Source organism: Gossypium raimondii, chromosome 5 (genome assembly GCF_025698545.1).
Source record: "Gossypium raimondii isolate GPD5lz chromosome 5, ASM2569854v1, whole genome shotgun sequence".
Lineage (NCBI taxonomy): Eukaryota > Viridiplantae > Streptophyta > Magnoliopsida > Malvales > Malvaceae > Gossypium > Gossypium raimondii.
Window position 1 is genome coordinate 22527018 of NC_068569.1, and position 12518 is coordinate 22539535.

The 12518-nt window shown below is 33.1% G+C and overlaps 1 long non-coding RNA gene across 1 annotated transcript; it reads right to left on the minus strand.

Moving 5' to 3' along the window:
- Positions 1 to 811: 811 nt before the first annotated feature.
- On the minus strand, positions 812 to 2988 carry LOC128041287 (uncharacterized). Its single transcript, XR_008196040.1, has 3 exons — positions 2290 to 2988; positions 1873 to 1917; positions 812 to 1675 (listed from the first exon to the last, which is right to left on the minus strand). It is a non-coding gene; the product is annotated as an uncharacterized LOC128041287 (long non-coding RNA).
- Positions 2989 to 12518: the final 9530 nt, after the last annotated feature.

Below are 12518 nucleotides of genomic sequence, written 5' to 3' on the forward strand. Positions count from 1 at the left end.
ATATTTAACCACAAAAATATATTAATTAAACACACTATTACTAACCGAAGATATAAAAACATTATAAAGAGAAATAATGAATTTAAGAGTTGAATGAAGTGCATTTTTTTCTCTTAAATAATGTTTGATAGTATAAAAAGTAGTAATTATTTTTAGATTTGAATAATTTCAGTGTTTAATATGTTGATAAATAGGATAATGTGTTTTAAAGGTGGAAATGTTATTTTTTATATAGATTAAAAAGTTAAAATATATTAAGATAAAAAGTATTAATCTAAAACAAAAAACAAACTATTTTCTTCTTTCTTCCTACTTTTTCCTTGATTTTATTTTTTTCAACTATAAATTTGATTTAACACTTGCATTTGTATGAAATAATGAAATATTTTTACTTTTTTCTTGATTTTATTTCTTTTCAACTATAAATTTGATTTAACATATGAAATAATGAAATATTTTTTAAAAAAATATGAAATAGAATTGTTCCATTTAAATTGTGTAAAATTATAGGTCACGCGCTTATAATTTTACATTTCTATGATTTAATTATTTATAATTTTGCTTAAAGATTCCAAAGTAAGCTTATATGTCCATACTGCTTTATTATATTTAGAAAATATATACAAGATAAATTTGAAACAATTTTACTTTTAACTAAAATTATATATTTAAAATTATTAATTACATTTTATTATTAAATATTTAATTGTTAAGAATAAAATTTATTATACAAATTAAATGCATAAATACTACCTTTTATTTAATAAAAGTAAATTTGATAAACATTTATAAGAAAATTGCTTAATGAACCAAACATTAATTTTTTTAGGGTTTTAATTAAGATCTTCCTATATATATATATATGATATTATAAAATAATTTTCTAAATAATCACATTTAAAAAAATATACCTTAATTTTGCCCCATATATCTACCCTATTAACCTCAAAAACGACGATAACTTGATGAACATGAATATCCTCCAATTCCTACACCTGCTATATTTGTTTTTTTACCCTCAATCCCGTTTTCTACGACCAAAATTACCGACCACCCTCAAGAACCCTCAATAATTTACCATCAAGCTTCACAGATAAAAGGAAAAGGAAGTGGATAAGTATCGCTATCCATTTACTACTGTTGAATTGGGTGAATATTATTTAATGGGAATGTCAAAAAAACTCAAAAAAAATTAATAGGATTTTCAGTATTTCAATCACAAAGACTACCTTTTCAGGTTTGAGGGAGCTGCCCCTAATGGTTTAGTAACTGTAAATGAGTTCATAAAGGACACTGTGGCAATCATGCATGCGGCCATGGACATAATTTTTTTCTTAATTACATTAGTAACCTGATAATTAATTATTCTAAATGATTGTCTATATGCACTACAATACAGCATCAGACAGCTGTTTTTCAATAAACAAAAAAGCTAAGTTACAAAACCTTCCATAGAGTCATCATTAGGGTCTCTCCTGAAACTCTGACAAAATCTTCTTATTTCTGGCCTTTGGATTTTGATGATAATTACGCTGGGGTTTACTTGGATTTTTAATATCAATTCAACATACACATACATATGGCCTTCTATCTACACAAATGGTTCCAATCATGGATCTTTACTGACTGGGATACATACAAACAAAACAGGCTGATAAAACCCTAGATACCTCAACTGCAAACCAAAAAGGAAAGAAAGCCTTCAAGTACTATTTGAATGGTTGGTAAAGCCTTAAAGGAGGAAAAGAAATGAAAAGGAGAAAATGGATACGCTAAAAAAAGGCTTAATTTACAGTCCCAAGCCTCAAAGGAGATCTAGAAAGGTTATAGAATACGATCAAATTCGATAAGAAATAATAGAATGTTGCTCACCTCTTTGACCTCAGGAGTCGGCACACAACTGCTGCAATCAAAACCCTGCAAACGTAAGAAGAATGATGAAATGAAAGTACCAAACACATATATATAGTAAATTATTTATTCTTCCCACCATATTTACTTTTTTTGCAAGATAAAATTGTAAAGCTTGTATAGGTTCACCTAGCTAGTAGATAACTAGAAACTAAAAGGGTAAGAAACTGCAACAACGCCATCATTCATCACCGGAAAAATAGAATACAAAAGAGTAAAACATAAATATGTATGACTGTGGATGAAGATAATCATAGTCTATGCATGGAAATTTAACTGGAACTATTTTTCCAAGGGAGAGAAAAGCATGAAGAAACTAACGCATCACAAGAGTTTTACAAAGAGAAGCCAACAGAGCTCAGTTGGCAGTATGCCCACCTCCATGAAAGACCATAGAAGAAAAGGAAGGACTTGTTCTATGATAGTGCGAGGTGGACAGAATGCCAATGAACTCTGTAAGAAGCCCTTTGCCAAACCTCCCATGAAAGCAAAGAAACAGTCCTTGTGTTTCACCGCAGAGGAGGGGAAGAGGAAAGAGTGTAAATGACAATAAGAACTAGGGTTGATAGGTTCTCCTATTTAAAGAAGAGGAAGAGGAGGAGAAGGTGGAGCTTCAGTCTGAAAAAAGATAAAAAATGTAATAATCAGATTGGATGGTTCATTCCCCCTATAAGGAGAGCATATTTAGAAGGATCATCATCATGGGGTTATTCTCTCCTTGTCTAGCTTCCCCTCGTTACTGGTGAAAAAAACCCACACCCTCCGTTCAGTCTTTTCTTGCCACCCTCCCCACTAGTCCCCCACAACCTTCCCAGTTTCCATCACCTTCCCCCCCTTGTGCATGATGAAACATAGCCTCCTTATACACTGACCAAATAATGACAAGAGTAAAGCAAAATTGGTTTCAGATACAGCTTTGTCTTTGAGAGGGAAAAACTACAACTTTGACCCTAACCGTTTCATCTTTTAGAAGGGCAAATAGGGGGCCAGTCCAACTGTCACCACCCATGGAGAGTGAATTGAACTATTAATTGCAGGCGTTGAGAGAGAGAGAGAACTAGTTACTTAAGCATAATAATTAGTGGGTTTTAATGACATAACACATGATGTCTCCATTTATAGTTGTATTCACTTTATTGGGGTGATTGTATATGACGTTTATCTCTATGGATAAGCCACGCTCCACCCAATGGTCAAATCCAGTCATATTCGTTTCTTTGAGAAGATGACACCTAGAAAAACCATTCCATTGGGGGTTTAATTGGAGGGAATTGAACGGTAACTTTTAATTCCTTGCTGGCTACTGCTTCTAGATGAATATGGATCTCACTCACAACTCACGAGCCTCTTTCATTATCTAGTATTTATGGACTTTGTTTCCTTCTTGGAACAGTAACTTTCATTATCAAAGTGTAACATCGTTCACTGAATTTACTGGTGTTGACTGGTCCCCCGTGGTTACTTTGCCTCTCTGATTTTCAGTTTGTAAACCAAAATATCTGACGACTTTCAATTTTCAATGGGTATTTCTCGAGTCAGATCATACAGCTTTTAAGCAAACCTGATGATGGAAAGGGAGCCCAACTTATCTTAAGTTTCCAATTCATGGGGTCCCTACAGAAATTACAGCACTAAGTGTGGAATCCTAGGTCTCACACACTGTAGAAGAAGCTTTAAACTTCAAACTCCACATTCCTTTTTTGACCTATTATAAGACTACCAAACATGTTAACAATGCCATTAAATGGTAAACCCTAGCTATCTCGATACAATTATAATATGACTGCATTTATCTCCTCTGAGCTAACTCCTTAAACCTTGTGTTCCCACTGGGATTCATGTTTCTCTTCTTTTTCTTCCATGTGCATGCTTGTTTGTGCCTTTTTTGATATTAGAATACAAGTAGTATATCGTTTATTAATTAAGGGTTTTGCTATCAAATGTTTTGAGGCACTGGTCAACCAAACGAAACCTGAACCACTATTATTTACATGACTATATTCCATATAGATGGATTGGTAATTTATGTTGTTTAATTTCGTTTGTTTTGATGAAGGATAGTAGAGATGGAAAACGGTTTTTTCGGCCTGATTTGATATGGTGATTTTATTCATTTCCAGCTCCAGAGCCATTTGCACCTCTTATTTGTTTCCCCTCCCGTGCAACTTACTAGTAGGAATATATAAAGATAGGTGACTTTGTAACCTACTTTTTGACTAAGGGGACTATTGTTATACTCTCACTTGGGCTGGACATGTGGCAATCTAAGAGAGCATGCATCTATAAATGACTCTTCACCCTCTATACTTCGAATAGTCATTGATTGCCTAACCTCCCGGACAAGTCACCTCCCATGAGATCACTCATTGATAGCAAGAACATTCCCAACATCAAGCCACTTGCTACTACAATCAGGCCACCTGCTTTTAGTGTGAACAATCATTCTAAGGATTTTTGGGGTCTACTTGAGTAAGACAATTTCGTATTGTTTTTATGTAATTATAAAATATGCCCTATTATATATGTGTAACACCTCAAACTCGATTTAGAAGTTTCGGCTCAAATTTAGCAAACTACATTAGTCACTGAAATGACTCTTCGTTGAATTCTAACCTAACCTCCAACACACCACTTAAGTCTTAACAAAAGTTGCGCTAACTTAAAACACAATAGCGATAACAAAAAGCAAACATACAAGCTTCACAAACAAACATAAGTAGGTTCGCATGCTTCATTACAATATATTTAAGAGTTCGCAACACAACTTAGACTTTTCAAACAACAACATAGTTCGCATAACAAGAAAACATATAAATTCATAGTTCAATTTAAGGCATAGGCTTGTATACTTATCAGACTTTGCATGAAATCACATAATATAAGAGTTTACTTAGCAACAATCAAACTAAGTTCGCAAAGCACATGAGATATCATAGTATTACATACAAAGGAACAAGTTCGTTAAATATGAGTAGTGTAACACCCCTAACCCTCATCCGTTACCGAAACAGGGTTACGGAGCATTATCGAACTTTACGAATTAAATATGGACATTTCCCAACTTTTGTTACACATATTAAGAATCAATTATATAACACTCATATTGTCTCTTAGATGGACCTTCGAGGGTTAATATTCACTTTAGAAGTAAATCAAGACTAAACCAGGTACTTAGGGAATTTTTCCCAAAATTTCAAAAATTTTCTTAGAAGTAGGGGACACATGCCAATGTCTCTGCCTGTGTGAACGAAAATAGGTCATTTTACAAGCCATACTTCTCACCCAATTTTGTGTCTATCTACAATCAACATTACATATATCAACAAGTCATAATTAAACATTCAAAACAAGCCAAAATAAGTGGCTAAACTCAACACATTACATATAAATACATATACATGTCATTATAACCAAAATCAAAACATTCGAAAATACCGATAGAACCAAAGGATAGTGTGATATATCTCCGACAAGCTTCCAACCCAATCGAGCTTTAGATAATCTGAAAAGTAGAAGAAAACAAATACATAAGCAATGAATGCTTAGTAAGCTCGTATAAACTTTAATCATAATACTTCCTTTTCAAATATGAAATTTATACTTATCAAGAATAATCTAATATTGCTACCACAATACTCATGAAGTTATATTTAACAACTCACTAAGTGAATAAATCTACAGTATCACTTATACATAATATTCCTAGCATAGTAGGATTTTAAACAACTTTAACTCTTCCAAAATTTCCTTATTTTCATTTGCATTTCTTTACTTTTCACACTCATTCCATATGCATTACACACCAGTTATAAGCATATCATTCAGCCATAGATACAAGCTAGTGCATTTAAACATAGACCTTCTTCGAATTAATCACACGATAACTCATGTTATAAGAAATTGCATAACTAAAAACTTACAACTATTTCATGAGCATAAGTATATTTTCATTTGAGCAATTACCCTTTCAATGCATCATATAATAAACATATTACCATTTAACCAGTAACTTGGCACTTTCTAAGCGTCAACAACAACACTTGTTAGCATACTTGAACATATTTCATATGAATTCAACATTGATAAACTTATTTTATCAACATATCACACTTGAGTTTATTACTCATCACAACTTACATAATTTCCATGTATCAACATATCAACATATCAAGATATTGATATATATACATATCATGACACATATCATTCTCTTACTATTTCTTCATATACATATATCATCCAAAAACAACTCCTGTTATTTTACCATTCGAAGAACGACTTACGGATATGAGTACATTGTTTTCAGAAGCCCAAAGGTTGAATAGAAACTCATGAGAGCTAAACAGAAAGTAAACACGAAAGTTCGCAACAAATGTTGAACCTCGGTTTACTTGGGTAATTTACCGTCAATTCATTCTTTACATTCGTAGTGCCATAAATCAGTTATGGTCTTATCATCAGAATGTCATAGCCTAGCTATGGTTTTACATATAAACACTGCCATGGTCCAAACATGGTCTTACGTTCATAGTGTCATAACCCAGTTATGGTCTTATCATCAGAATGTCATAGCCCAACTATGGTCTTACATATATATATACTGCCACGATCTAACCATGACCTTACATTCAAGGTGCCATAACCCAGTTATGGTCTTATCATCAGAATGCCATAGCCCAGCTATGGTCTTACATATAAACACTGTCATGGTCCAACCATGGTCTTACGCTCATAGTGCCATAACCCAGTTAATGTCTTATCATCAGAATGCCATAGCCCAACTATGGTCTTACATATATATACTGCCACGATCTAACCATGACCTTACATTCAAGGTGCCATAACCCAGTTATGGTCTTATCATTAGAATGCCATAGCCCAGGTATGGTCTTACATATATATATTGTTATGGTCCAACCATGGTCTTACGTTCAAGGTGCCATAATCCAGTTATGATCTTTTCATTAAAATGCCATAGCCCAACTATGGTCTTACATTTAAACATTGCCATGGTCCAACCATGGTCTTATCCATCAAATCATTCTTTGCCACGAAACGATCGTACTCAATCCCGCGTTTTACTCATTTTAAACATTCAATTCAATTTTCATACTTTGACAATAATCTTAATTTCAACAACAAAATATGAATAAATACATTATACCATTCCTAAATTAACAAATACTCATGAAAGTTTAACCATATGAACTTACCTGGCTAAATTGCAGAAATACCAAGATATAAGGGCATTTTGGTAATTTTCTATTTCCCTCGATTTTTCACTCAATCTTGATCTAAATTAATATTTCATTAAATTTATTAATTTAGATAATAAAACAATTTATTTCATGAAAATTGGTCATTTTTGACATTTTTACAAAAATTGCCCCTAAAATTTTACTTTTATTCAATTTAGTCCCTGAGCCCAAATCATGCAAATTAACCATTTTTAATGCAAACCCATGCTAGAAGAATATTCATGGCATTCAATACAGCCCAATTTTTCAATAATTTCACAACAAACCCTTGTATTTCTACTATTTCAACAAATTAGTCCCTAATAAAAAATTCATCAAAATTACTTAATAAAATACTTTTAAATATCAACCAACATCGCAAATTCATCATTTAATAACTAAAATCATATAGATTCATCAATGGAAACATTAAAATCTTTAACAAAATAAAAACTAGAGTAAGATTTAGTTGGACCTAATTGTAACAATCTCAAAAATATAAAAATTACTAGAAATGAGTAAGAATTGAACTCACATGAAGCAAAATTGAAGAACCAACTTAGGGAGCTCTCCCATGTCTATTTTTGAATCGAAAATTGGGAGAAGAATAAAGAATTGCCTAGAAACTTTCTAATTTCACTTTTATTTTTAATTTCAATTTAATTACAATTTTGCCATTAATGGCTTTATTTTATTATTATTTCCATGTTATGCTGCCTCATATTTTCATTTTGGCATAATTTCTATTTAGGTCCTTCTTTATTTATTAACCAAGCCATTTAGTCACTTTATTATAATTAGCAAATTTTACACCTTTTTCGGTTTAGTCCTTTTTAATTAATTAACTGTCGAAACGTTAAAATTTTTCAACGACACTTTAATACGACATTAATGACACTCCGTAAATATTTATAAAAATATTTACGGTTTGATTTATAGAAACGAGGTCCTAATACCTCATTTTCTAAAACCACTTGAACTAAAGTTTTATCACTCAAATCTAATAATTCATTATAAGACATAAATTACTAATTAAAATTTTTTTAAATCTTATTTGACTCGTAAATATTAAATAATAAAATTTACGAGCTTACTCACAAGATTTGGTGGCCTCGAACCGTTGTTTTCGACATCACTGAAAATCGGGCTGTTACAAGCAGTTCGCAGATATATCATGCTTTTGCAAATAGACAGACTTCGCAATCATAAGGAACATGCATGCAAGGGTTATTATATTTCAATAGGGTTCGCATATAACCATGGGTTCGCATCTTACTAGTGGTTCGTATGTAATAAAATAATCATAACAGGGGCACGAATGAAATCAAGGTTTGCATCACTTACACGGGATCACTTACATTTATGGGATCATAGAGTCAAGGGTACACATGTAAATATGGCACGCACCATGCAGTAAACCTTAATCATAAATCTAACTTGCATGTAAATAAAACACAATACTCTCATGCATAGATAACATCAACTTTATTTATGAAATAACAAGTACTTTAAACATGGTTCGCAAATCAATGTACTGAGAATTTAAACGTAACTAAATAATCTAAACTTCAAATAATATTGTCATATTCATAAATTTAGAAATATAACATTTAATTCTAAACCCATAACAATAATCTCATCGCCTTTAACCCAGGTTCGCCAACATCTACTTAGAAGTGTACCTCGCCACATCATCGACCTTGCCAATGCTAATTTGCGACCTACTTACCTGAAAAGAAGTAAGAGAGGAGTGGGTGAGTTCATTGTGAACTCAGCGAAAAATAAAAAACGTTAGGATATGTTTTAGAAACAATGTTTTTTTTAAAGAAACTTTAGTCTTGAAAACGTTTCGTGTGTTGGGTTCGCAGGTGAGGTTGTGAGACCCAGTTCGCACATTCTGTCAGAAAACATAACTGTGGAAAACAGTTTTGAAAACTCATTAGCCTTTTCTTAAAACATACTTGGCGTGACTCGCCTTAAAATTGTGAGGCCTATTTCATTTATCAAAAAACCTTTGAAAATCGAGTTTAGGTTCACCCTAAAATCTCAAAGTTAGCTTGCACTTTTTAGAAAAACCTTTTCTTTGAATGAGGTCTGCCTTAGGTCGCAAGACCAGTTCACACTTACGAGCAAAGTCTGCCCTAGGTCGTAAGACTGGCTCGTCACTTTGCCTGGTTGGATATAATCCAACTAAACTCACAAAGGAGCATACACTTTGAGACATATCACACTAGCTCGCATAGAGTTGAGCTTATTGAGGAGCATTATCACTTATGAACAGAGTCTGTCTTACAAGATTGGTTTGTCACTTTGTCTCATTGGATATAATCAACCTTGCTCGTAGAGGAGCACGCACTTTGAGATAAATCACATTAGCTCACATATAAAGCTAGACTCACTGAGGAGCACAATTATTTAAGCTTGCATGTGGAGCTTTACTGATACACAACTTGTCACTTAAGCTCGTGTGGGGAGCTTCGCTGATACACAGCTTGCCACTGAAAATAGAGGTTCTTTAAAAACTTAGCTCGCATAGGAGCTTGCATAAAATTTTTCTTTAAATATCATATTTTTCAAACCATATTTGAAAACAGAGGTTCATAACTTTAAAACATGTCTTTTCAAAAAACTTACCTTTGAAACTTGTTTCGAAAACACGATTCTTAAAAAAATAATATCAGTATAAACTAAACAACATAGCAGTTAACATACTCCAAATAATTCTAGACCACTCATTGGAAAACAGAGAAACTTAAACAAGTTTAGCTTTGCCTTTATCCTAGCTGGTAGATGGTTCAGCTGATTCGCAACAAACACACACATATTACTTAAGCAGAACAAGACATACAAAATTCATGCAATGCGAACCTGGATAGTCATACTCAACAAGATAGAGACTTACCTTGATAGCTACAAACTGAATTTAGAATAGAGACTTTGACAACAGAATATTCAGTGAAGAATTCATAGAATTAAAGGTCGTATTTATAGACCTAAGAGTCCTGAAAATCTTTGGATACCCTACTTGACTTAGGAAAGTTATTACTTGCATGTAAAGTATTCTTAGATACACTAAATCTTTATTTCCTAATTTGAGTCTAATTGTATCTTTGATTATCGAACCCCAGTTTGCAACAAGACTGGTGAACACCAGCTCACCATCACATTAGCAGACCTACCTCATAGAGAAACTTGCGAACCTAACTTGGTAATGGATCTGACGAACCCCTTACCACATCTTTAGGCATACACTGCTATTGGCAAATCCCCTTGCTAATACTTTTTTGGCGAAACCCCAACTCGCCAAAACCTTGGCGAACACCTAGTTCGCCAGAACACTAGCGAACCTTTCACTTGCGAGGCCAAAACTTCCAAGCCTGTCTACGAGGTGTTACAATACGTCTCCCATGCACTCTGTGATGGCAACGACCTAGCCACGTCACCACTACCAAATAAGGGCTCCTCCTCCAATAAGTACCCTCCACAACGAAGAGAAAGAGATATTCTTCCTCAATATCATCCTTGAGTACTTGCTTCCTGCATTCAACCTTCCTTACCTTCATAGCAACTTTCTTCCTCCTCTTGTCTTTCTTTTACTCTTGGTCTGTTTAAGTGAATCGACTCTCTTTGCATCACCACCATTCTCCTCATTTATTGATACTCCTCATCAATAATGTTATATATAAGTATATTCAGAATTATCTCGGGATGATTTGAATTTTCACTAAAATTGAAGTCGACTACATTCGAAATAAGAACTCATCTTGACTCGAAATTGATTTTAAAAATAAAAAATTCAATCCTATCTAGTGGTAACCAGTAATTTCTTTACATTTCCATTAGTGTATATACTATTCATAGTTCTTGCGATTAGCATTTTATCGGGGAAAAAAACAATATGCAAGTTAGATGGCGAATACTGCTCAATCCAGCCATTAAGTATACCAGCTGTGCACCGTAGCTATAAACTACACATATACATGATAATGCGTTGAACCGTCACTCAAACGCCATATCTAAAAAGCATTATTGAAAACTTGATAACATGTCAAAATTTCGACGTTAGAAAATGAAGAAACAGAAATAACTTTCCATTCTCCCTTAGTTGAATGCCTCAATCCAAGCTTCTGATGGGGAAAAAAGTTGAGGTGCTTTGTTCCCTGCGCTCTGTGCAATTTCAAGTGTCAACTTTTATTCTCTTATACTTTTGCTTTCCTCTCTAGGGTGCGATTGTGGGGACAATGGGATCCGTTTTTGCAAATTGCAGCTGGGTGCCCAAAAAGATGTAAAAGTATAATACCAAAGCGTCTAATTATTTCATTGAATTGCCATTTCAGGGTGCAGTTTGAAGATTAAGACTTATAGTAGCATAATTTCTGTCTATTACCCCTATAAGCAAGCTAAAGCTTCAACGAGACGTGCGACTGTGCTGAAATGGTGATTTAAGGTGAGTAAATCCATCTCATTAAATGTTATATAAGCACATTCAAAATTCCATTAAAAAATATTCTTTAAAAATTCCATTTCACCATAGCTAAAATGGAATCCTAAAGTCTTTTGCAGTGTAGGGCAATTTGCATGTATAGTGGCCATTATATTCTAGAATGCTCACATTGCTTCTCTGAGGACACGAGAAAGTGAGAATATACTCGAATCCCATGCCTTTTTTGACAAATTAAATCATTACTTTTATTATTATCTTTCTATAAACCCTCATTATTTTTTTATAAATCTATTTATTACATAAATTTTTATATACTCAAAACCCATGCCTTTCTATAACAAAATAAATCTTCTTCTTTATGGTTTTTCAGGCATTAATTTCATTATATTTTTAGTTTTAGTGAAAGAAATGCATCTGTATAGCTATGATTTTTATATATGATAATTTGGATCACTGAAGTGAGACAACAAAACAAAATTCCATTAAAAAAAGAGAGAGAGACGAAAAATCAGTTCATAAATAATATAAAGTTATTAACACTAGTACTAATTAATTTCATATTCCTTTTACCATAAATTAATAAAAGCACATATATGTTATCTTTTTGAGGCCATGCATCCATGATTATTGGCTGTAGCAAAGCAAAGCTAAAACCCTTCAATTCACTTTTGATGCATGCGGACCACCTCTCAATTCTCATGCAATTATCATACTTTCTCATGCACCTCATCATTATTATTCTTTTTTTTTTCTTGTGAACATGTTGCCCTACCTTTTTTTTGTTTATAATGGTATAAGTAGTTGGAATCTTTACATTATATACTATACAAATGAATGTATATGTATGCAGTATGTAGGCAAAAGTTGGTAGTCTCATCTTCTGACATTGGGTTGCAGGTTTATCCAAAAATGGAGCTCAGTTGAGT